The sequence below is a fragment of the Heptranchias perlo genome, chromosome 30, assembly GCF_035084215.1.
Source record: "Heptranchias perlo isolate sHepPer1 chromosome 30, sHepPer1.hap1, whole genome shotgun sequence".
In the NCBI taxonomy this organism is placed as follows: Eukaryota; Metazoa; Chordata; class Chondrichthyes; order Hexanchiformes; family Hexanchidae; genus Heptranchias; species Heptranchias perlo.
The window spans coordinates 28,415,644-28,440,980 of NC_090354.1; the positions used below are offsets into that span (position 1 = coordinate 28,415,644).

Sequence of the window (25,337 nt, forward strand, 5' to 3'; positions counted from 1 at the left end):
TTTCTCCTTCGTTAATTTGATTGGCAACTGGCCCCGTCAATTACTGGACTCCCGCACTCTGATTGGTCGGACGGCTTGATTCGCTCTGTACCAATTGGAGCGATGAGTAGCGGGAGAGGGCGGTGTGATTGGTTGAGGGTGAGGAGGGGGGGGGCGGGGATACCGCGGCGGATCCGGTGAGCGCGCGGCCAGTGCCGCCCCCTCGCGCTGCCTGAGGTGCGAGCGCGCGAGTCCGGCGGTGAGCGTTCGCTCGGTGAGGTGCGAGGTGTACGTTGAGATTTGGATCGAGCGAAGTGGGGGTTTTATTTTTGAATTTAAAAGAAAGCAAAAACCTGACAAGAAAAATATCACCGAGTAGTTTTTAAGAAAAATTTTTGTGGAGATTTTATTTTGTCAAAAAGGGAGGGATTTTTTTTGGGGGGTTAAAAAAATTCTCACACAAGAGAAGGAGCTGAGGTTTGGATTGTAAACGGGTGCCGGGGATGGCAGGGTCCGGAGCGGGGAATGGCGGCCTCCTCTTCCTCATCAGCGAGTGAAGGAAGGTTCACCACCGACACACGGAGACATCGCGACTGTCCACCTCAGGTGAGAGAGCGAAGAAACAAATAATAACCCACGAACATGTGGCAGGCAATAAATAAACCGAAGGGAATAACTGCCGACATTAGGAATCATTCTTGTTTATAATTCTCCAATCTGGTGTGTTTTGGATATAAACGATGTGTTTGAATGGGATATAAATAGAACAAAGTCATTGCTTCCATTCCCCATTCGAGGGGAAAGAGAGAGAATGCACCCTTAGTATTGACAACCCCTTCTGTGTATATAATTATGTACATTGAGAATGCTTGAATTCTACAATATTTTGCTATAAATGTTGGGGGGGGGGGGGGGGGGGTTGTAGCCAGAGCAACATTGGGGATGGTTGGTTTTTGTGTCTCGTGCTGTCCTCCACTCCTCGAAGAAAACAAAAGGATATGTGTGCTACTGTATCAGGTGGAATCACTACTAGGGATGCTGAAATAAATGGGTGTGTTCAGAGTTTAGTGTTAGGATTCAATGTTGGAGGAGGGATTGATCTCCATTCTTAAGGAAATTGGGATTTAATGGAATCAGTGGTGTGGGGAGATATTTATAGATTCCAAAAAATGTGTGCAGGACATCCCTGTAGTTATATATTAAAATGAAATCAAGAAACTGCTTTTGGTAGGAAAGTTTACTTCACTTAGCTCCTGGATAACAGAAAACTAATCTTGGAAAGAAAAATTATTTTGTGGTATGTCTTTGTGGATAATTGAAATGAACATGTCTGTTGACATAGTTTTAAAACAAAATTATTCCCCATCCTGTGCTTGGGAAAATAACCTGATGAAAATATGAATAATTCACAACTGCCATGATAAATCATTCATTTTCACGGAATTCTAAAAAATAAATGATGTGCAAAAAGACTTGTTTTTGTAATTAAATACTGAAAGCTGTTGACACTCTACCTGCTGTCTTCCAGTCTTTGATTAAAAGAACTCACTGCTTGTCATGTGCATAATTTAAATTTGCACATCCAGAATAGAGATATAATAATATGGTAGCTACATATAAAAGTAACAGTCTGTGATCATTGCTGACTTTTTGTTTGGAACCCAGGAAAGTAAGATTTGCTACTGGCAGTAAATATATTAGTTAATATCTGTGTTATACATAGGGGAAGAGGCGCTATAGCAAGTGATTTATTTCCCATGAGCAGACTAATATAGAGTTGACAAAGTGTACTGACAGGTATATCCCCGCCTAGTGTTGCATGAAAGACCTTTTTGAAAAATGGGGTAACATAAATAAAAGTACTGTGGTCTTCCTTTATCCTATCTCCACAACGCAAACGCGACCTTCTAAAAGTTTTTTTGAATGTTAGAGTTGTACAAGGTTTTATGCTTTCACATGTCCTGGTAGAATACAGAGTGAGTACATGCCCCTTTCCAGGTTACATAATATTTGCAGTTATGTACCTTGAGAGCTCTATACATATGCACAATTCTTCACATTTGGGTAGAATTACTAGTTGGTAGGATCAGTGTCTTTCTGCCAAGAGTCTCAGGCCTCCGGGAAGGAGGATTTAGGATATGTTCAGTTTTATTTTAAGGAAGATAAAAAAAAATCCTCTAATTCAACATCAGCTTGACAACTTCTAGTATAATCTAATTATTTAAGACATTAAATTTTAGCTTTTTCCTCATCATTTGAAAGACTGGATTTCCAAGTTCATGCCATTTCTTTATCTTTGTTTTAATAGTAAAATCTGATAAGGTGGGGAACATTTCAAATGTTTAATTTGCTGAGAACTCCATTAGTAAAATTGGGTCTTCGCTTGGGAAAGAAAGGGCAAAAGTAGTGCCAATTTATAGAAGGAACTGGGAAATCATAGTAGGTAAAACAGAGGGCAACCTGAAGCAAGAAATAATCAAGTACCCTGAATAATATAGACTAATAAGAGGGTGTCAGCATGGCTGTGAGAGCAATGTCATGCCTGATAAATCTACTGGATTTCTTTGAAGGGATAACAAACTTTGTTGACAAATAAAACACTATATGTTTACGTTTTAGCAAATCTTTTGATTCAGTGCCATACATGTTCAAAAGGTTGAAAGACAAGGAATTGGGGGAAGCTTCTGAAGTGGATTGGAAATTGGCTGAATTGGAAGAAGCAAAAAAAGTAGCTGTACGTGAAACTGCATCAACGTGCAAGGAGATGACTAGAAGGGTGCCTCGGAGATTAGTGTTTGGGCTGTTATTTTTACAATGTACATATACATGATTTGGAAATGGGGACAGAAACCACTATTTGTATTATGCTTGCTGGTAGGAAACTGGAAGGGTTGCAAATAACATGGACCTAGAGGATCAAGTTTAGTGGGATTTGGATAGATAAGAATGTTGGTCTGACAAGTGGCACATATTGTTTAATGTGGATAACTGCAAGGTGATGAGACAGGGAAAAGGGGAATAAGAATTGGAAATTAAGAACTAAACAGTATTAGAATACAGGACACAACACAAGATGGATCTGGAAATATTGGTGGATTGTGACGAGGATTATGAAACATTGGAGGATGATATAGATAGACTTAGCAGTTTGCCGAAACCACTGTGATGTGTTTAGCAGCTGTAGAGAAAATGAGCAAAATTTTAGTCAGCTAGATGAAACATAAGTCCCCAAAATTGATAATGGCTCAGATTTTGCAGTAGTAGGGCATCTAACGGTGTCCGCTGTTAATTGGATTTGCCCTTGCACATTTATGTTTTAAAATCTTTTGTGTGGCAAGTTGCTGAAAGTGCGAGGGGACCTGAGTGAACAGGGCAAACAACCGTGTAAGTCCTTAACCAATCAGATTGAAGGATTGAGAAATAAATAGAGTAACGAGGGCGAAGGAAGTTAAATTAGAGTGGTCAAATCTTTGAAGAGTCAGGAGGTGAGCCACTCGTGGTAGAATACCCAGCCTCTGACCTGCTGTAGCAGCCACAGCATTTATGTGGCTGTTTTGTTAAGTTTCTGGCCAAAGGTGACCCCTCCCCGCCCCAGGATGTTGATGGTGGGGGATTTGGTGACGGTAATGCCATTGAATGTCATGGGGAGGTGGTTAGGCACTCTCCTGTTGGAGATGGTCATTGCCTGGCACTTCAGCGGCAAGTAACATTCACACCACACATCAGCCCAAACTGAGGAATTGTGAATGGAGCTGAATAATGTGCAGTCATTAGCGAACAGCCCCACTTCTGACTACTGTTATTTACTATGTATTTAAACAATCTGAATTGAGGAAACAAGATCAAAATTGGCTGATGACACCAAATTGTGACGAGGATTGTGAAAGAGTGGAGGATGATATAGATAGACCTAGCAGAATGGACATATAGGTGGCAGAGGCGATTTAACATAGAAAAAATTGTAGTGATACATATTGGAAGTAGTAATAGGGGAAGGCAATGCACCATAGAAGGTAAGAATTTAAATGGAGTAGAGGGCCAGACAATACACACATCATTAAAGGTGGAAGAGTAAGTAGATAAGGTTGCAAAAATGGCAAATGAATTCTAGAGGCATAGAATACAAAATGAGGAAATAATACTAAACTTGTACAAAACCGTAGGTCAGTGATTGGAATATTGTGTACAGTTTTGGATACCATATAAAAGTAATCGGAAAGGTATAATTAGGATGTTACAAGGGAGAAAGACTTGAAAAGCTAAGGCCTTTTTTTTACTGGAGCTGAGAAGGGGGTGCTCTCACAGAGGTCTTAAAGATTCTGAAAGATTATGATGGGCAAATATTGAAAGATTGTTTTCATTGGTTGGTGAGACGGTAACATGCAGGTGGAAACTTAAGATAATTGCAAAAAAAGGGGGAGGTTAGGAAAAATATTCTTTACGAGAAGTGGGCGGTTAGAAAATGAAATTCTCTGTCAAAAACTGTTCAATAAATCAAAAAGGGAATTAGTTGCTTGAAAAAGAGGAATGTAAAAGAGTATGGGGAGTGAGCAGGGAAGTGGCATTAGGCTAGATGGCTCACGGAGAAAAACACTGGCACAGACTTGATGGGTGGATGGACTGGTGCTGTAACATCCAATGATTCAAGTTTCTAAGGGGTATAGATAAAATGAACACTAATATGTTTGCTATAATTACAGTCTCTATATAATCACAATCTACAAGGGCATTGATTTAGAAGAGGGAATGTGATCAGAGAGCTGAGACTTAATTATTTACACATAGTCTGGTGAATATATTGGCCATATTACCTAGGGAAGTAGTGTAGGTGGACATTGTTGGCAAATTAAACATATTTGCAGGCAAAAAAGTGATTAGAGTATGAGAGACAGATAGGACTTTTTTTAAAACTTTAGGGCTGACTTTGATCTGGTCTCTAAATTAGAGAAGAAAAATCTGATGCTGGAAATTAAATTTGGCAATTAATTTAGAACTGATGTGCTTGAGACTGATGTGGTAATGAAGTCACCCACTGATATAAATTAAATGAACCTTTGGGAAAGAAGATGAGAGAGGGAGTTGCAGATTCTTCCTGCCACTGCTTTCCTGTCATTGGACTGTAAATTATTTTTTTCTCCTTTTCACATGTTTATATAGTAATGGACCTAGGTAGATTGTAAATACAGGAGCAGTGAGTGAAGGGATAAACAGTTGTATGCTGAAGTAAGTGTAGGAGAAGGATTATAATCTGATGTGGTAACCTTGGAGCTAGCCATAAACTAGTTCTTCAGGTGAGAAGTGATGGATCTGCACTGAGTTGCTCTCCTACCATTTGACCCAGGAATAAACAGCAAGACTAAATAGGGAGAGAAATGAATCTCTGCTATCCGACACTAGATAAATATACAAAATGTACATCTGTGGGAGAATCATTGTTTCTTTCCTGAGTGCATAAATGCCCTGCAACATTTCAGGTTCTATCCACAAGTGAAATAAATCTACTGATTTTACTACTTATTTATGTGTTGGTATAAAAGGAGAAATCTGTCTCTTATTATTTTTGTGTATTTCTTACTAACTATGAAGTTCTTGTCATTCACAACATTAGTCTATTTATTTGGTCAGTGCTGAAATTATAAGGGCAGTAACTGTGAGTCTGCAGTAACGATGCAAGCCTTCTTAGACATGAGAACAGGGTGCAGAATTTGGGCTACAGTGCTGTAGCTCTATCTCTGACCTGCACTTGTATCTAGTGAGGCTGGCAATTTCTGCCATATAGTGCCTAATTTAAATGTTTCATACAAATATATGAATTAAGAGCAGGAGTAGGCCATTTGATAAGATCATGGCTGAACTGATTGTGACCTCAACCCTACTTTCCCGTCTACCTACTACAATCTTTGACTCCTAACCCTGCCTCCACCGCTTTCTGGGGAAGGGAGTTCCACAAACTCACGAGCCTCTGAGAGAAAAAATTTCTCCTCATCTCCGTCTTAACTGGGAGACCCCTTATTTTTAAACTGTGGCCCCTAGTTCTAGTCTCTCCCACAAGGGGAAACATCCTCTCAGCATCTATCCCTTCAAGTCCTCTCAGGATCTTTTATGTTTCAGTAAGATCACCTCTCATTCTTCTCAACTCCAAAGTATACAGGCCCAACTTGTCCAACCTTTCCTCATATGATAACCCCCTCATCCCAGGAATCAGTCGAGTGAACCTGCTCTGGACCGCCTCTAAAGCAGTTATGTCGTTTTTTAAATAAGGAGACCAAAACTGCACACAGTATTCTAGATGTGGTCTCACCAATGACCTGTACAACTGTAGCAAAACATCTCTACTTTTATATTCCATTCCCCTTGCAATAAATGACAACATTCCATTTGCCTTCCTAATCATTGCCGTACCTGCATACTAACTTTTTGTGATTCATGTACTAGGACACCCAGATCCCTCTGTGTCTCAGAGTTCTGCAATCTCTCTTCATTTAAATAATATATTGCTTTTCTATTCCTTCTGCCAAATTTTTGCCCACTCACTTAACCTATCTATATCCTTTTGGAGACTCCTTATGTCCTCTTCACAATTTACTTTCCTACCTACCTTTGTGACATCAGCAAATTTAACAACCATACATTCGGTCCCTTCATCCAAGTCATTAATATAGATTGTAAATAGTTGAGGCCCCAGCACAGATCCCTGTGGCACTCCACTCGTTACATCTTGCCAACCTGAAAATGACCCATTTATGCCTATTCTGTGTTTCCTGTTAGCTAACCAATCCTTTTTCCATGCTAATATGTTACCCCCTACACCATGAGCTGTTATTTTGTCTAGTAGCCTTTGATGTGACACCTTGTCAGATGCCTTCTGGAAATCCATGTACACCACATCCACAGAATCCCCTTTATTCACGTTGCTTGTTACTTCCTCAAAGAACTCTAATAAATTAGTCAAACACTATTTCCCTTTCACAAAGCTGTGTTGACTCTGCCTGAGTGCATTGAGATTTTCTAAGTGCCCTGCTCTAACCTCCTTAACAATAGATTCAACCACTTTCCCTATGACAGATGTTGAGCTAACTGGCCTGTAGTTTCCTGCTTTCTGAATAGAGGAGTTACATTTTCTATTTTCCAATCTGATGGGACCCTTCCAGAATCTAGGGAATTTTGACAAATTAATACTATGGAATCTACTATCTCTGCAGCCTCTTCTTTTAAGACCCTAGAATGAAGTCCACCAGGACCTGTGGACATGTCAGCTTTTAGTTCTAATAATTTTTTCAAAACCCTTTTCCTTGTGATTGTAAATGTTTTGAGTTCCTCCCTTCCTTTTGCCTCTTGATTCACAATTATTTCTGGCATGTTATTTGTATCCTCTACAGTGAAGACTGATGCAAAATATCTGTTCAATTCATCCGCCATTTCCTTATTCTCCATTATTAATTCCCCAGACTCTCACTCAAGAGGACCAACGCTCACCTTACTTACTCTTTTTTCCTTTTTAAATACCTGTAGAAACTCTTACTATCTGTTTTTATATTTCTAGCTGGCTTTCTCTCGTACTCTAATTTCTCCCTCCTTATTATTCTTTTAGTCATTCTTTGCTGTTTTTAATATTCTGTCCAATCTTCTGAACTGCCACTAATTTTCATGGAATTGTATGCTTTTTCTTTCAATTTGATACTATGTTTAACTTCCTTAGTTAGCCACGGATCGCACGTCTTTCCCCTAGAGCCTTTCTTTCTTTCTCACTGGAATGTATCTTTGCTGAGTGTTATGAAATATACCTCATTAAATGTCTGCCACTGCGTCTTTACTGACTTATTCCTTAACTTTATTTCCCAGTTCACTTTAGCCAGCTCTTTCGTCTTGCCCTCATAGTTGCCCTTATTTAAATTTAAAACACTTGTCTTAGACCTACTCTTCTCTCCTTCAAACTGAATGTGAAATTCAAACATATTGTGATCACTGCTACCTAGAGGCTCCTTTACAATGAGGTCATTAATTAATCCTGTCTCATTACACATTACCAGGTCTAGAATAACTCGCTCTCTGGTTGGCTCTAGAACATGCTGCTCTGAGAAATTGTCCTGAAAGCACTCTATGAACTCATCTTCCAGGCTATCTTTGCCAATCAGATTCTTCCAATCTATATGTAGATTAAAATCACCCATGATTATCGCTGTTCCTTTCTCAAAAGCCTCCATTATTTCTTCCTGTATACCCTATCCGGTTACTGTTAGGGGGCCTATAAACTACTCCCACAAGTGACTTCTTGCCTTTACTATTTCTTATCTCTACCCAAACTGATTCTACATCTTGGTCTTTAGAACTAAGGTCATTTCTCTCTCTTATACTCATGTCATCCTTAATTAACAGAGCTACCTTTCCACCTTTTCCTAGCTTCCTGTCCTTCCAAAATGTCAGGTGCCCTTGAATATTCAGGCCATTGCCATCGATTTGAACTGTCAATTCATCTGTTTTGTTACAAATGCTACGCGCATTCAGATACAAAGTCTTTAGTGTTGTCTTTTTACTATTTTTGCAACCTCTAGCCTTATCTGCTGGCGCACTCTTAAGTTTGCATGCTCTGTCCCTTCCTGCCACTCTCTGATTATCATTTCCCTTATTGCTACCTTGCTCTCTTGCCTTGTCTTCTTTCTTTTAATTTATCATATCTTCCCTTACTTGATCCCTCGCCCCCACTATGTAGTTTAAAGCCCTCTCTACCACCCTAGTTATACGATTTGCCAGAACACTGGCCCCAGCACGGTTCTGATGAAGGCCGTCCCAACGGTACAGCTCCCACTTTCCCCAGTACTGGTGCCAGTGCCCCATAAATCGAAACCCATTTCTCCCACACCAATCTTTGAGCCACAAATTTAACTCTCTAATCTTATTTACCCTATGCCAATTTGCTCGTGGCTCAGGTAATAAAGATTATTACCTTTGAAGATCTCCCTTTTAATTTAGCCCCTAGCTGTTCATACTCCCTGAGCAGAACCTCTTCCATCATCCTACCTATGTCATTGGTACCTACGTGGACCACGACAACTGGATCCTCCCTCTCCCCCTGCAAGTTCCTCTCCAGCCCAGAGCAGATGTCCCGAACCCTGGCACCGAACAGGCAACACAGCCTCCTGGGCTCTCGTTCTCGGCTGCAGAGAACTGTGTCTATCCCCCTACTACCACTACATTCCTACTAACTCCCCCCGCTTGAATAGCTTCCTGTACCATGGTGCCACGGTCAGTTTGCTTATCCACCCTGCAGCCCCCGCTTTCATCCATACAGGCTGCCAGCATCTCAAGCTGCAGACACTGCAAACGTGTTTGCCCTGGCTCACACTGGCGTCCAGGAGCTCTCACATTCTGCAGTCACTTTGTTAATTTAAGATGATATCTAAATCTTGTCATTACTTTTTAAAAATACACATTTTAAGACATTAGTTAAGTTACCACTTTTTCACCCCACAGTTCTCCAAAATGCAATTCCACTTAGTCAACCTGAGTATGTCTAATTTAAGATTGTCTACCTTCAGAAAAAATATATCCTGAGGTTAGCTATAGTCTCTTTTCAAAGTGGAAATAATTGCTTATTCATTCGCACCTCCAATGTAATGTCTATTCATGTGATATTGCAAGTGGTGTACAACTTATATTTATGTAATGCATTTAAAGTAGAAAACTATCCCAAGATATTTTGTAGAAGTATGAGGAAGTACCTGTTGTCCTTTTTCACGTTGGCACAGACAGTGTTTCCTGAGCTAACAGTAGGCATTTAATAATAAATAATACTTCCAGTAATGCCAGACTTGTTTACAGGGCAAATAAGGAACACATTTACCACTTTGTTTTTGATATTCTAAAATTGTTGAAGTGTGCCAACAATATCACAGCTGCTGGAAGGTGAATATTCTTTTTGGAATAATATACCAACGATACAGTTTTTTGTTGGGTATTTGAGAAAGTTGCGAATGAATATAGCCTAACATTCTAGAGGTCACTCGAAAAAGGCAAATTTACCTGTTCTAGACTGTGGGAAAGGGAATTTGGTTAATACTGTGCTCGGGGGAAGATGGGTGTTTAAGAGGGTGAATAATTTTTTCCAGATGCAATGTTACTATTTTTTTTTGGTTTACCGAGTAGCTTTGCTGTTTAGTCATCTTTTTAAAAAAAAATTTGCATTGCTTTTCATTTACAAATTTTACCAGTTCATGGCAGGATTATGGGTACTCCATCGTCTCTTGGAATTTAAGAGTCAGGAAGGAATTTTCCTGAAATTGGCCATGGGTGTTTTTTGCTTCCACCAGAGGTTAATAGCATCAGTGGTTGGGGAGGTTAGTGACCAAGATTGCAGTGTCTAATGTATAAGGAGAGCATGAATAACCTGTTTCATATGTCTCTACGTTTGATGTTCTGCGTATAAGAGCTAATTTTCCTTCACTCACCATCATTATAGGGTGGACAGGCAACCATTCATCCAAGTCTTTGGTGGTTTATGTGCATCCTGGGGAGATTCCCTCTGCTCAACTTTATTTTCAGTTCTTACTGATGGGGAGTAACCTGGTTTGTGCTCAGCACATCCCTACAATGATGTGGCCAAAATTGGTTATTAAGTCAGGAATTGTGCCATGAATGCATATTAGAAGACCGTAGAACTGTGTTGTTCATTGAATTTTCTAGAATACATTTGTGGAAGGAACTTGGAGTGTTTCTCTTGTAACTGAAAGAATTTGATAACATAGCATAGGCAAAAATGTCCAATAGTTTCTTTAGCATTGATGCCTCGTGTTTCTAAGAAATGCTACTAGTTTCTTTATAAATACTAGCGAGTCTCTTGTTCAGCTTTTCACAGCAAGTTAGGATATACTGCTTTATAAGGACCAGACTATATTAAGTATAACATTGACCTAAAACGTTGAGAATTGCATTCTGGATTAATATGACTGAATGATGTGTATCTTTGCATTGTAATGCCATTTTTTAAAGAAAGGCAAAGGACAAACTGCTTGCACACTGAATATTTCATGTGTATACATGTATTATTGATGCACAAATGGTATTGTGTGTTCTGTTGAGGTTAAAAATATTACCTGTGTCCAAAATGCTTTGGCTTAAAAGTACTGTGAAAGGATGAAACTGGTTAGCTGTTTTACCTGTACTGTACCAATGTCTGGCTCTAACAAAGTTCTGTGTATAGCAACAGAAGGGAACCTATCCTCATCTTTACCTAATAAACTACTATTGTCATTACATTTTAATAAGCTATCATTGGATAAATTAGGACTAAATTGATGACAGTTGTGCTTAGTTTTCACTAGTTATTTCAAAACCATTGTAAGCTTATGTTCAGGTGGCAGAAGAAATAAGATGAATGGCACAGCAAAAATGTTGAAATGAGAAGAGTTATGCCTCATAATGTGTTTAAATGGTTGTAATTCTTGAGAACTAATTTGAGTGAAATTGGTTTGTCGTTTTCTGCCACAGAATGGAAGGATGTGGTTCACAACTACGATTCCCCACACAATATGTGTTGGGTCATTGGGGAGGTTGGGCATTGTGGTTTAGTGCTTCTCCACACTGAGAGAAAAATTGCATTTTCTAGTGTCCATCTTTAAAACAAATCTGGAGTACGTTACCAGTCTGATCTTTGGATTGGAGGGGGCGTGGGAATGACAGTGAAGAGAGGAAATAATTATGAAAATGGGAATAGGAAATTTCATGACATTAAATAAGAATGGACATAGTTTCACAAGAATAATATCTTATGGGCTCAACGATGCAACCCATCTGCTCTGCAAAACAGATGGAGGTGTACTTTTTCACCTGTGTTTCCAATAAGTTTCTCTTCACCTCTCCTGAAACCATTGACTCCATGCTGACTTGCATTTTCATGGTCCTTTGTCGTGCTTCAACACCATGTTTGTGGTAAGTGTGTTCCTTACTTACCCTGTAAGCAAAACGGTGAATTCACGTGGGACATTACAGCCAAAGTATTATTGCCACAAACCTTCACGTATTTGCACTTCCAGCAGGGATTGCTGAATCACATCTCTTCTTTCTGCCCCTGCCCAACTATCTTGGCCTTCGCTGGAGCTAAGACTAAACCATTTTTTGTTGAGCTTTTTAAACTTCTTTTTAAAATGCTTTTACAAGTGAGAAAGTGTAGTTTTAAGGCGAATTCTCAAGGATATGTGTATTGTAGAATCGTATCATATGGCATATTTCTTTATATATTCTATGACTTTCCTGAAGAATGATAAGATTCGGTATATGGAATGTTACTTACTTTAAGTGAATGAGAACCCACCTAATAATTAATTCTTAGCAATTTTTACATAATGATTTTTGTGTCATGATCAATTAAGCTTTGCAGTTTGAAGTGGAATGAGATTCATCCCAAAATTTTCAGATAAGATTTTCTTAAACCAACTCTAAATTTAGTCTGGTAGACCAGCAACTTTGTTTCACTAATGCATTAAGCTTTGCTTTTAAGCTGTAGGATTTTACTAATTTTCCATATTGAGTTGCACTTTGTCTAAGTCCTCATTGGGAAAAAAGGGGTGTTGAAAATTTGGATGACTACTCTGAGTCTCTGTTAAACTTCTTTGTGAATTGTAAACAATTTTACAACACCAAGTTATAGTCCAACAATTTTTATTTGAAATCTACAAGCTTTCGGAGGCTTCCTCCTTCCTCAGGTAAGGACATGAAAGGAGCTAAATAAATACAAGTCGTTCTTTCTTTACCCGATGTTTAGCCTCACTTCCACCCTTTAAAAAAATACTGCTTTATATACCTCTATGTAGTTGGACTATAACTTGGTGTTGTAAAATTGTTTACAATTGTCAACCCCAGTCCATCACCGGCATCTCCACATCAAACTTCTTTGTGGCTAGTCATGGAGTGATGCTGAATTAGCAAAAGCTGGACATGCATCCACCGTGACTTTTCAGCTACCTTATTCTGTGTGTACGTTTGTAGCTACCAAATACACATTTTATATTTGTTTGAATTGGTCAATGAGGTCATGCATCACAAGAGGGAATATATCTTACTGGGGGGGGGAGAAAAAGAGGAGAAAGAGTGATTTGTGACAGGCACATTGTAGAATGGCATGCACATAATTGTTAGAAGATAAATTTTTTAAGTCATGAAAGTGGGGGGGTGGGGGTGCGTGTAAGCTTATCACATTATCCTTTGAATAGAAGGATGAACTGGTAGATGGGGTCATGGAAGTCTCTTGTCTGTCAGATGTAAGGGTCTTGAAATCAGTTGGATAATCTTCACCCAGTTTGTAGGCTATGGGTCTATGACACAAAACTGCGAACAGATTAGTATTAATTTGGCAAATTCACTTGAATGACTAGTGTGGAAAATGGAACCAGTTGTCTTGGGTGTTTTTTTAAGGGTTGGTTAGAGGCAAATAAATGGGACTACTTAGAGGTATATAAAGCAGTATTTTTTTAAAGGGTGGAAGTGAGGCTAAACATCGGGTAAAGAAAGAACAACTTGTATTTATTTAGCTCCTTTCATGTCCTTGGAGCTTCACAGACAATAATTTGCATTATTGTCTGAAAACAGATTGAAGAATTATACCTGAAACCTTCTGGTTTGTGTCCAATACCACATGGAGCATTTACTCGCTATTGAGGGAGCTCAAATTTTCACTTTGAAAAGATGGCACAGTGGGTTAACTGGTGCTCCAATGCATGAAATATAGCTGGATGCAAGGTAGCATCTAAAGGCAAGGTCCCAATATTAGCCATGCTGGCAGTAAGTTACTATATGATTCTTCACAGAGAGAACGCAGAAGGCAAGTTGCCCATGTTACCTCGCTCACATATCCTGACTTATGGCTGGAGAACAGCATTGGTAGGTGTAGGAGAAAGTTACTTGCCTGTCCTCTTTGCTGGCGCATGGCCTTGGGAGGAATTAAACCAATGCCTGCATATTTTTAAATTTGTGCATTAAATTAAATTGTCATTGTTGCAGATGTATTTAAATCTAGAGTCCCGTAGCTGCTGTAAACCCTTTTGCGTGTACAAGCAGAAGTTAAGGAAGACTCTCCAGTGGCTGGAGTCATACCTAGCACAAAGGAAGATGGTAGTGGTTGTTGGAGGCCAATCATCTCAGCCCCAGGACATTGCTGCAGGAGTTCCTCAGGGCAGTGTCCTAGGCCCAACCATCTTCAGCTGCTTCATCAATGACCTTCCCTCCATCATAAGGTCAGAAATGGGAATGTTCGCTGATGATTGCACAGTGTTCAGTTCCATTCGCAACCCCTCAGATAATGAAGCAGTCTGTGCCTGCGTGCAGCAAGACCTGAACATCATCCAGGCTTGGGCTCATAAGTGGCAAGTAACATTCGTGCCAGATAAGTGCCAGGCAATAACCATCTCCAACAAGAGAAAGTCTAACCACTTCCCCTTGACATTCAACGGTATTACCATCGTTGAATCCCCCACCATCAACATCCTGGGGGTCACCATTGACCAGAAACTTAACTGGACCAGCCATATAAATACTGTGGCAACAACAGCAGGTCAGAGGCTGGGTATTCTGCGGCGAGTGACTCATCTCCTGACTCCCCAAAGCCTTTCCACCATCTACAAGGCACAAGTCAGGAGTGTGATGGAATACTCTCCACTTGCCTGGATGAGTGCAGCTCCCACAACACTCAAGAAGCTTGACACCATCCAGGACTAAGCAGCCTGCTTGATTGGCACCCCATCCACCACCCGAAACAGTCACTCCCTTCACTACCGGCGCACTGTGGCTGTAGTGTGTACCATCCACAGGATGCACTGCAGCAACTGGCCAAGGCTTCTTTGACAGCACCTCCTAAACCTGTGACTTCTACCACCTAGAAGGACAAGGGCAGCAGGCACATGGGAACACCACCACCTGCACGTTCCCCTCCAAGTCACACACCATCCCGACTTGGAAATATATCGCTGTTCCTTCATCGTTGCTGTGTCAAAATCCTGGAACTCCCTTCCTAACAGCACTGTGGGAGAACCTTCACCACATGGACTGCAGCGGTTCAAGAAGGCGGCTACCACCTTCTCAAGGGCAATAAATGCTGGCCTCGCCAGTGACGCCCACATCCCATGAAGGAATAAAAAAAACCTCAAAATAAAAGTTCCTTGTAATTTCATTTGGTAGGAAGATGTTCTAGATATTAGTATATAGTATTAGTATCTCTAATATTATTTCAGTATCAGCTGATGCTTGTCCAAGCTATCTATGAGGAATGATTAGTGGTATGAACACACAACGTAAATGGCATTAAAATTAGTCTCCACAGTGGAAAAATAGAATATTCTCTCAATAGTTGGTATATAATTTTATAAGAACAGTGGAGCTCATGGGCCTATGACCCCAATTATTTTCAGTGGTTAAGTATAGACTTTTTGGGTGAGAATGGGTTAACTGTATTGTGCATAGTGGCTGCACGTGAGCAATTTGTGTGAAGTCTGCAGGGTGATTAGGTTTCAAACTGGATATAAAACTCTAGTGGTAATGAGCAGCTAAAATGTCTGATGCTTGTTGAGTTACAATGCCTTGTCTGAACTGTAGCTTCTGCTTTCATTATTTCTCTACACTAACAGTGCTCAAAATAGCTAGTGTAACATAACCATTTGCTCTACAAAATGGTCACATCACAATGCAGTTTTTAGGTTTGAATTACTGATGTGCAATGTGATATTGTATCTGCTTTGAAAAAAATGCTGCTTAATCCATTAACTGCACATCAGTTCATGGTTCTTTGCAGCTGAATCGCCAATGTTTTTTAAAAAAATGATTTCTGCATAATCCTTGACCATTGGATTTTTGGTTATTGAAACGATCTTGCTATAGCTGGAATTCTTACAGATGTCAAATTTTATTTTCAAGATTACTGGGCTGGATTATCATTTTCTTGTAAACTTCCCCTTAAAACCATCTGCTCGATCAAGGAGGTAGGAAGCAATGTGCTCCCAGATGAAATATGCGGAGTACTACTGCACTGCAGATTAACGCCTATGGTATCACACTTGTGTGTAATTGAAGCAGTAAATGTGAATTTTATCTCTGCGCAGTAACTGGAGAATTTTAATTTGGAGAACTTGTATGAAATAAAACTTTAAAAGTTATTACTTGTGATTTGTTTTTGAATTATATCTGGGGTTGAGATGATCCTCTGAAATTAATACTGTACTTATTTGCAGTTGATGAGATTTTCACGGTGGTGGGCTGTCACCTTTTGAGAGAGAACATATGCCTTAATCAATAGTACTAAAGTGTCCTGTAAACCAGATATCTTATAAAATGTGATAATCATATGAAAAATGTTTTTTTAAATGCCTTGGTATAATACCATTATGAATATTGTAAATGTGCACATTTCTGAATACAATGGTAATGACTTCAGACAATTGCTTTGAATTGCTTCACTGCCGTTTTGTGGAAACGTCCTTTGAACTGTTGTAAATAACCCTGCTATGGGGAGGAGGATGATACTTCTTGATATGTTGTGCACTCCTTTATATTTTTAAAAATCCTTGATTCCCTTGCTCAGATCTACCCAGGTCACACATCAACTGCAGCAAAGGTGACATACCTGCTCCCATACCTTTGCTGCTCTTAAATTGTCTGAAGGTGCACAAAAGCAAATGGAAGAACTTGTATTAATATACAGTGAAACCTGCAAAAAATGGATGGTGGGTGGGGTGGTATGGGTTGTCAGGGGGTGTGGGTGGGGCAGGGGGGGTGGGGCAGAGGGAGAGGGCAGGTGTAGGTAGGGTGGCGAGGGGGAGGGGTGGGTATGGGAGGGTGGCGGGGTCGGTGGTGGGGGTGGGGAGAAAGAGAGGGAGACTGGGGAATTGGGGCTCGAAAGATGACCGGGAATGAAAGTTGACATTTGCTATAGTATAAGGAATATGGTCCTCTCAGAAGGACTTAATGATGATCCACGTCCCCTTAAAAATCTAAATTAATTTATTTTTCGAAAATTGTGCCCAAAGATGCATGCACATTGCATCATTAACCCCTGCATGGCCTATATACCATACAACCTGTGTATTGATGGCATGGATATGGTGAGCACCTGTCTCCGGACTTGATACTTGGTAAGAAAACAGTGGGAAATTTTGTCCCCCCTCCCGGCTCAAATTCTGGAGTTAATCTTTGTTACCGATTCACCACCCAAAAGAATATCTGGGAATTTATTGGTGGAAATTAGTAAAAACTGATTATAAAGCCCCTAAATATTTCTTATTTTGCCTGGAGAAGTTCCTGATCCCTGCTTGGCTTCTATTCTCAGTGTGGCTGAGTTCAGCAGAATTGCAGCCCACCAGCAGGAACCCATTTCTGGATACTTCCTTAGCACCACTTAGTGAATTGGTACATTAATATATGATCCTTTGTCATTTGGGTTTTTATAAATAGCCAAGTATCTAAAGTTTTGTCAATTGCATGAAAATAGCATGAAAAATCTCTAAGTATATTGTAGAGATTTTGTTCAAGTTTACTACAAACCAGATTGAATTGCTTGATTACGTGATGTCCTATATAGCCATGTGTGGGAGTGTTGAACTTAAGAGCTTGTTAATGTATCTGGGATCATAGACATGATTTAGAAGGGTAAATAAGATAATGATAGGATAGCCATCTATAGTTATTATATAGGGAAAAAAACATTCCTGGCTTCTGTAATCACCATTGACAATTTTGCCCTATTAGAATCAATTTTTATTAGTAGATACAAAAGCTTAAATGATATGGGATTGGAGGAGACATTTTCTGTGGTGTAGTTTTTACCTTTTTGAAAGCTGAAATGTTAAAATTTTCAAGGTGTTTTCCAGGAAGGGGTAAAATATATTTCTAAACTGAGCGCTACCTGGGAAATAATATAGTAATATATCATGATCAAACCATTTCCTGATCATCAACTGGAAATTATTTCTTGAACAATATATGTAACATCATTCAGAATGTTATCCTACATCAATGGTATGCAACCCCCCCCCCCCCACCAACGTGACTGTTAACAGTCACGTTGAGGAATGAGATCCGAACTCAACAATATACGGTACAAAGATTCCCTAGGATGCTTACAAGACATTAATGGTAGGGTGCACATAATGGTTACTCCCAAAGTTAAATGGCAGCATGCGCCTCACTCCCATTTAAATTCTGTGCTTTTTGCACTTAAATGATGCATGCACAGTGTTAAGCCTTTTGCAACATCTGTTTGACATTGTGGGTTGATTAGAAATGATTCCTGATGTTCAGTGCGTATGGTCTTGGAAGGAGGATAACCCGAAGGAAAAAATGATTTTTTAAAAATGCAGTTTCAATATGGTGGCTTCAGTAGTTCGGTTTTCATTGCACACTTTTTGTTGCTGTTAATGGAATTTTGCAGGAATGGACTATCTGGTAACTAAGGTATATATGGAAAAAAACAAAATTAAAAATTGTTGAAGGTTTTAAAAATAATTTAATGATTCCATAGAAACTTCAATTAAATGGCATGTTTAGTGGTGTGGCACAGCAAGGTTTAGACAAGGAAGCTATTTTGCATAGAGATGAGGCATTGCCCAACTAGGCGAGAGTGAGAAAATCTGAGGGAACAGTCAAGTAACTGGGCTGTTCTCTCCCAGCCAGTTGTAGAGTAGCATTGCCATAGGCCGACGAGCCAGTCAGTCTTGGTGCAGGAATGGAGCAACGTGGCAATTAGCAAAAAATCAGGTATGAGCTGAGAATGGATAATCTATTTTTAAAGCACTTACGGCAGTCACTTTTTATATTGCTATAAACATTTAGAAACAAATTGCCACTTCTCAGATTAGCACGGGGTACTAGTTTCATTCAGGGCCGTGGGGACATGGGTGGTCAGAGGGATATACTAGGGATAGGAAACTGGCATATGGTTGCACAGCAGGGAGAGCTCGTCTTAAAGCTATGATTAAGGGGCTACGGGCAATAAGAGAGAGGAATTCTCTACCACAGAAGGCTGTGGAGGCCAAGTCACTGAATATATTTAAGAAGGAGCTAGATAGATTTCTATACACAAGGCATCAAGGGGTATGGGGAGAGAGCGGGAATATGGTATTGAGATAGAGGATCAGCCATGATCATATTGAATGGCGGAGCAGGCTCAAAGGGCCGAATGGCCTAACCCTGCTCCTATTTTCTATGTTTCTTCAGCCACTTTGATTCACTCGAGGTGATATAAAGAAAGAAAGACTTGCATTTATATAGCATCATGACATCGCAAAGCGCTTCACAGCCAATGAAGTACTTTTGCAGTGTAGTCACTGTTGTAATGTCGGAAACGGCTGAGTGTTCAATTTGAACACAGCAAAGGCTACGGGTCCTGACAACATCCTGGCTGTAAAGCTGAAGACCTGTGCTCCAGAACTAGCTAAGCTGCTAGCCAAGCTATTCCAGTACAGCTACAACAGTGGCATCTACCCAACAATGTGGAAAATTGCCCATATATGTAGTGTCCACAGAAAGTAAGACAAATCGAACTCTGCCAATTACCGCTCTATCAGCCTACACTTGATCATCTGCAGTGATGGAAGGAGTCATCAACAGCACTATCAAGCGGCACTTACTCACCAATAACTTGCTCACCGATGCACAGTTTGGGTTCCACCAGGATCACTCTGCTCCAGGCCTCATTGGAGCCTTGGTCCAAACATGGACACGAACTGAATTCCAGAGGTGAGATGACAGTGACTGTCCTTGACATCAAGGCCACATTCAGCTGAGTGTGGCACCAAGGAGCCTTAGTAAAACTGAAGTCAATGGGGATCAGGGGGAAAACTCTTCAGTGGCTGGCACAAAGGAAGATGGTTGCTCGAGGCCAATCATCTCAGCCCCAGGACATAGCTGCAGGAGTTCCTCAGAGCAGCATCTTTGGCCCAACTAGCTTCAGTTAATTCATCAATGATCTTCACTAAATCATAAGGTTAGAAGTGGGGATGTTCCCTGATGATTGCAGTGTTCAGCTCCATTTGTAATTCCTTGGATAATAAGGCAGTCCATGCCCGCGTGCACCGAGACCTGGACAACATGCAGGGCTGATAACGGCAAGTTGCTTTTGCGCCACACAAGTACTAGGAACATAGGAACAGGAGTAGGCCGTTCAGCCCCTCGTGCCTGCTCCGCCATTTGATAAGATCATGGCTGATCTGTGATCTAACTCCATATACCTGCCTTTGGCCCATATCCCTGCCTTGGGCCCATATCCCTTAATACCTTTGGTTGCCAAAAAGCTATCTATCTCAGATTTAAATTTAGCAATTGAGCTAGTATCAATTGCCGTTTGCAGAAGAGAGTTCCAAACTTCTACAACCCTTTGTGTGTAGAAATGTTTTCTAATCTCGCTCCTGAAAGGTCTGGCTGTAATTTTTAGACTGTGCCCCCTCCTCCTAAAATCCCCAACCAGCGGAAATAGTTTCTCTCTATCCACCCTATCTGTTCCCCTTAATATCTTATAAACTTCGATCAGATCACCCCTTAACCTTCGAAACGCGAGAGAGTACAACCCCAATTTGTGTAATCTCCCCTCGTAACTTAACCCTTGAAGTCCGAGTGTCATTCTAGTAAACCTACGCTGCACTCCCTCCAAGGCCAATATGTCCGTCCAAAGGTGCGGTGCCCAGAACTGCTCACAGTACTCCAGGTGCGGTCTAACCAGGGTTTTGTATAGCTGCAGCATAACTTCTGCCCCCTTGTACTCTAGATATAAAGGCCAACATTCCATTTGCCTTCTTGATTATTTTCTGCACCTGTTCATGACACTTCAATGATCTATGTACCTGAACCCCTAAGTCCCTTTGGACATCCTTTGGACCTACTTCAACAACAGAGCCTAAACCACCTTCTCTTGAAATTTACTAGCATTACCACCACTGAATCTCCCACCATCAACATCCTAGAGGTTACCATTAACCACAAATTCAACTGGACCAGCCTTGTAATTAGATGGCTACTAGAGCAGGTCAGAGACTGAATATTTTGTGGATCACCTCCTGACTCCCCATAGCCTCTGTACCACCTACAAGGCGTAGGTCTGAAGTGCAATGGAATATTCTCCATTTGCCTGGACAGGTGCAACTGCAACAACACTCAAGAAGCTCGTCACCATCCAGGACAAAGCAGTCAGTTTGATCAGCACCCCATCCACCAGTTTAAACATTTGCTCCCTCCACCATCGGCATACCATGGGTGCAGTGCATATTATCTACAAGATGCACTACAGCAAGTCGTCAAGGCTTCTTCGGCAGCACCTCCCAAACCCACGACCGTCACCACCTTGAAGGACAAAGGCAGCAGTTCCACGGAAACATCATTACCCCCAAGTTCCCCTCCAAGTCACACACCATCCCCACTTGGACATATATCGCTGTTCCTTCATAGTCACTGGGTCAAAATCCTGGAACTCCCTACCTAACAGCACTGTGGGAGTACCATCACCACCTGGACTGCAGCAGTTCAAGAATAAGGCCCACCACCACCTTCTCAAGGGCGACTAGGGATGGGCAATAAATGCTGGCCTTGCCTGTGATGCCCAGAATGAATTCCGAGAATGAATTTTAAATAACCTGAGAGCCCAGATACAAATCTTGTTGAGCTCTTTGTAATGTCTGTGCTGAGTTAGCCAGCTTCATTTAGGGAGATGGTGGGGGTGCTACAATTGGCCTAAGCATCTCTAAGCTACTGGATGGAAACTTAAGAGACAACTAGGGATGACTCCTAATACAGTGGCCCCTTCCTGGAAACTGATATTTCTGTGATGGGCTCCCATGGCCAAATACCTTCTGCACAGTCACTTGTTTAGTTTCACAATCAAAAGATAGTCACTTCAAGTCACTGCTTGAAAAATTGTACCCCACCAGGATGCACCACTTTCAAGAGAGACGAAGTAGAGGGTCGGCTTGGGGGTTTTCTGAGAAATTGTTTTGTCAGAAATATGTCCCACTACTTTCTATTCTCTTCAGAGTGTTGTTCATTCTTTTATCGAGGACTATTACAGTTGAAGCTGTTTCTAATGTACCAGTGTAGTAATTCTCAACCTATAGAAGCAAATGGTGAAATTTGTCCTAAAATCCAACCTCTGTCAATATAAACTGTGAATAGTTCTGAATTCACACCAATGTATACACTTTTTGAGTAGGTTTTATGCCAGTGCCAGCAGTGAAGCTTGTCAGTATAAGCTGGAAGTAAACTTGTGACTTGATTCCTCAGGAGCTCCGCCTGCCTCCTGTGACCCCAACACCTCTTGTGCCAGGCATTTTATTTTACATGTAGCGATATAATAAAGTAACAAGGATTTAGTAGAACAACTTCCCTAAATCTGTTGGCATGGATTTGAAATATGAAATTGGATTATGTTATTGAGTCCTCACATAACTCAAATCATAAGATCTGAGACTTGTGCGTTCCCTCCTTTTTGTTTACAGCCGAATTAGTCAGAGGTGGAGTGTCCGTTTCACTCGTTCAGTACTCGTAGAGTTCTAAGCAACCATGTTGCTTGTACCAAGCATCCTTGGAAATTTAAACAATTATTTGTTTTCCCTGACCAAAAGACCCAGGGCAAACTAGTGACCAAGTAATCAAAAGCAAAAAACTGCAGATGCTGGAAATCTGAACTAGTGACCAAGTAATCAAAAGCAAAAAACTGCAGATGCTGGAAATCTGAACTAGTGACCAAGTAATGGTTAGCTCAGTCATCTCGCTGGAAAGGAACCCAGGAATCAGGCTGCAGGCCATATAGCACCTGTCCTACAATTGCTTGATATTTTTCAATCACATTCTGACAGTATTTGCAAAGCAACCACATGGAGTAATCATTGCACTCCTGCTAAGCATTGCTGTCTAGATTTGTCTGCTGTACATGATTTTTTTTTTGGCAGAGATATGAATGGGGATTTAGAAGAGGAAACTAGGAATATATAAACATGTATGTTTGTATTAAATTAATTAGAAGAACAAAACTGATACTGTGTAGTAGAAATCTTACTATATATACACTTGTATACAAGATGACCATCGTCTACTTTCCAGCCAAAAAACTTGGGGGTGGAATCTGACCCACTCATAAAACATGTTGCTTTAACCCCCCCATCCCCCCCCCAGAGCAAGAAATTTTATTTCAATTCACACGGACTTTTATCGTGAGCTGCTGTGCAGACACAAAGGCATTTGCATGGAGGGTTTGGGGGAAACCCGTCAAGACCGGGGACGCGCAAGTCCTGCTGAATTTAATGGCAGGACCTCATAATTTTCTTCTAACGTTACTCGCCTGGCAGCCAACCAAATTGACAGGTTGGCTGGCTGCTGAGTGGGGAAAAAGAGTGGCAGGTGGGCACAACTGGGGACCCTTGGGAACGGTCCCCGACAATCACGATCGAGGGACAGGCTGGAGATTGGGGGTGGGGGGAAGGTCGAACACGAGGCAGGCCGGAGATCGGCGGGGGTCACCTATCACTGCAGGGGGGAGGCCGCGATTGGCCGAAGGGAAGCTGAAGGTTTACTTGAGCCGGGGAGAGCACTCCTGCTCCTGGCCCCAAAAGCACTTCCCTTCTTGACATCTCACCTCCCCATCGCTGCCAGGTTTCCTGCGTCCTGGGAAACCTGGCCGGCAGCTGTTAAATTTAAATCAGGCTCCCAATTGCACTGTGGGAGCCTGATTTAAATATGATAATGAAGGGTCCCGCCAAGACGGGACACACGTACGCCGCAACCCGCTGCCATAAAAACGGCAATGGGCGTGTACGCGGACAGTTAGGGGCATGTTCCCTGTTCTTCACGTTTAACCCCCCCCCCCCAACCCCCCAACCTCCTCTCGCCCGTCGTGTGGGCTTAATATCGAGGCAAAAGAGTGGAAACTGAGAAGTGATAGATTGGGAGCCACAGATTGGGGAGCAATGTTAGAAAGTCCAAAATAAACAGGAGAAGGTAAGTGGGCTACAGTACCATTCAACATCACAATTTATAGGACAGCCTTTTTAACCCCAAACAGTGACTTAAATTTCCAGCTTTATATATGCATAATTTTTAGTTGATATATCTACCTGGAAATGGAGATGTTGAGTGAATTTTGAGATTTTTTTAAGGTTAAAAGTGATCAAGATTGAACACCAGAATAATTGCTGAATCTGTCATAATCAAAAAGTTAACCACTGGTTCTTGATATGAATCTCATTTTTATGACCAGTCAGTAACAGGAACATGTCTGGATGTAATCTTTCCAGTTCTGTTTCTGTAGAAATTCAATGATGCCCATTTGTTAGCAAACAGGCCTTTTCCTATTTAATCCCACTGGAGATATTTTTGCCATTGTCTCTAGTATGGACACTCGACGGATTGTTACTGAGTGTGTCGGATAGCGAAGAATGATGAGAGGAAAAATTATTAATATTATGATGCTCCTGAGATATTTGAAGTAGCTTTATTGCTATACTTACTTCAAAATTACTTCTGTATCTGTTATCTGTATCTTATCTATCTTTACACTATTTGTGTATTCTGTTTATTTACTACTCCAAAATAATTGTTTTCCCCTGCTTTTGCTGACCTACCATCCATTTTTGGATTCAGCACAACATTACTTAACACCTCCCTTGTACTCTGCAGCCGTTTCCAGCATAAGAATATGCCTCAGTTGCTGTATTGTTGAATTTGCCCCTTTCATACTGGGGAGCAGATTGGGCAGCAGTGGAATACACTGGGGCGCAGTTGCTCAGATTTGAATGTTACTTCAAAGCAACTCTGGATCTGCAAATCTTGCATGTGCACAATTGTTTAAAGCTGTAATCTAGCCAGGATCTTTCTTGCTGTCAGGGAATAGTCCATACAACGTAGCATACTAAAATGCGCATTGCTGACCTCTGGAGTTGGGAGGTCAACCCTTTTGCGGCCATCTCGAGGATTGCAAATGTGTCCTAAATTATGTCAGTGACAGCTTACCGATAGCAGTGGCATTGAATTGTTTCAGATTTTCTTGGGTACTCTTGCTGTCAGCGGCATCCCAACAGAGTAAATGGGGTACAAAATCTATCTCTGGCTGGAAACTGGCCTTAAAGTCCAATTTTCTTTCAGCCAGTCGGTATCGATTGCTATAAAGTTTGACCTGATTGTGTCATCACAGTAACTCTGTTTTCCTTGTACTTTTGTGTAAGCTGGTGCAGGATGAGAACTCTGCTCTTGTAAGAGTAACTGCCAAAATAAGGATCTAGTCAGTGGTATTTGTTGGGGGGGTAGTAGATCAAAATTACAGATCATCTGTATAAAATAGCTTCCATTGTCAATCTAAGCAAAAACGATCAGTAGAAAAATTGTTACAGTAGTGGTACTGAACT

The 25,337-nt window shown here is 40.9% G+C and overlaps 1 protein-coding gene across 2 annotated transcripts in view; it reads left to right on the plus strand.

Annotated features, from left to right (window-relative positions):
• Nucleotides 1-231: 231 nt before the first annotated feature.
• Nucleotides 232-25,337, plus strand: part of tanc2a (tetratricopeptide repeat, ankyrin repeat and coiled-coil containing 2a) — an 826,495-nt gene continuing 801,389 nt past the window's right edge. For both annotated transcript variants that reach the window (XM_067969114.1, XM_067969115.1), the window contains exon 1: nt 232-585. The gene's annotated coding sequence lies outside the window, so the exon portion shown is untranslated. The remainder of the gene's footprint in view (nt 586-25,337) is intronic.